The sequence below is a fragment of the Macaca fascicularis genome, chromosome 1 (genome assembly GCF_037993035.2).
Source record: "Macaca fascicularis isolate 582-1 chromosome 1, T2T-MFA8v1.1".
Classification (NCBI taxonomy): domain Eukaryota; kingdom Metazoa; phylum Chordata; class Mammalia; order Primates; family Cercopithecidae; genus Macaca; species Macaca fascicularis.
This window is the reverse complement of record NC_088375.1, coordinates 216583701-216585584: the sequence shown is the minus strand read 5'-3', so window position 1 is coordinate 216585584 and position 1884 is coordinate 216583701. Positions and strand designations below refer to the sequence as shown.

The window sequence follows — 1884 nt, the reverse complement described above, 5'->3', positions numbered from 1 at the left end:
TTGGAGATGTCGTCCACAGCCTCTGCCTCCCCCTAACACTTTCCTGTGACACCAGGGTAACCGACACATCACCCACAATCCCCACAGGTACAGGAAGCCAGGCAGCCGGAAGGTCAATGCTAATGAAAGATGCTATCTGTAAAACAAGTGCCAAACCAAGCTGGCATAATTAGCTGTATTTATGGTCCTTGAGGTTTGGCAAGTAAGGATGGGGTGGGTGGAGAATTGGGGATGGGGGTGTCTTCTTCCAAAGCCTCTGAATAAAGAGAGCAATTTGGATGGCTTCCAGTTAGCGATAGCAACTTTCCGAGTGGCTATCTAATTAGTGCCTGCCCCAGCTTCTGAAGGCGGCTGCACACAGCAAATAAAACAGGGACGCTTGGCTTCCTCTTAGCTCCAGCCCATGGACTTTCAGGATGTTGACAGCTTCAGATTCAGCATTCATTACCACTATTCCAATGCGTGGGGGCGTTTTTCCAAAAAAAAAAAAAAGTGTCATTCGCGTCATTGGTGTTTGGAGTGCAGCTTGATAATGTTTGTTGACTTCCCAAATACCCCAGAGTCATGTCAGAGGAGACGTTAGTTCTCTGAGGTTGATAGGGAAAAGAGAAACATGGATGCAACAACAAACATCCTTTTTATCTGGTTTTAAATTTTCCAGCGAGCCAAAGTTTCTTCTGTATGATTTTGAGCAAGTGGATGATCCAAGACTATTCTCAGTTTCCTCACCTGTAAAAGAGGGTTGATAATCAGCACAACCTGAAAGATTGCTGTGCAAGTCTATGACAAGGGTATAGTTTGGTAGATGTTCAGGAAATGGTCTGTGACGATGATGACAATAACAGTGATGATGACAATTATCATGATGGGATGGTGATGATGATGGGGTAGGTGAAAACAACAGTGACAATACTTGCTTCCCCTCAGTGATCTTGTTTCCCAGAACAAGAGGTTATAAAAGAGGGATCATTGGTGGATGAGCTCATGCACTGCTCCTCATTGTATGATGAGGCAAAATAAGGGCAATTGCCATATGGAGAGAGTACTTGACCGTTTTCGAAGTGCCTTCACACATGCTCTCATTTGCAGCATTCCACTCTTCCGTGAGGAAGTTAATATGACCACCCTTAGTTTACAGATGAAAAAAAAAAGTGAGACTCAGAAAATTAAGGCCCTTGCCCAAGGTTCCATCAGTGGTAAGTAAAATAGCTAGGTCTTAAACTTGAGCCTTGAGACTTCAAATCCGATGTTCTTCCTGTGGCACAAATAGTGCCTCCCGTTAGATGCGTCACAGCTTCAGTAGCCATGGCAGCTCCAGCCCCGCCTGAGCGATGCTAGCATCTCCCCCAGCAGACTGTTGCAGTTGGCCAGCCCACTTCTCCCCGGTAACCATGTGCCGCCAAAAGGCCATGGTCAAAAATACGGACATGTTGGAAGAGATGCAACAGGACTCGGTGGAGTGAGCTACTCAGGAGCTGGAGGAATATAACATAGAGAAGGACATTGCGGCTCACATTAAGAAGGAATTTGACAAAAAGTACAATCCCACCTGGCATTGCATCGTGGGGAGGAACTTCGGTAGTTACCTGACATACGAAATCAAAAACTTCATCTACTTCTACCTGGGCCAAGTGGCTATTCTTCTGTTCAAATCTGGTTAAAAGCATGGCCGGCCGTAGTGGTTCGCGCCTGTAACTCCAGCAGGCGGGTGGATCACCTGAGGTCAGGAGTTCGAGACCAGCCTGACCAACGTGGTGAAACCCTGTCTGTACTAAAAAATACAAAAATTAGCTGGGCGTGGTGGCACCTGCCTGTAATCCCAGCTACTCGGGAGGCTGAGGCAGGAGAATTGCTTGAACCCAGGAGATGGAGGGTGCAGTGAGC

At 46.9% G+C, this 1884-nt stretch overlaps 1 pseudogene; it reads left to right on the top strand.

Annotated features, from left to right (window-relative positions):
* The first annotated feature begins 1391 nt into the window (after positions 1–1391).
* Positions 1392–1661, top strand: LOC102119408 (dynein light chain 1, cytoplasmic-like; annotated as a pseudogene).
* The last annotated feature ends 223 nt before the right edge of the window (positions 1662–1884 follow it).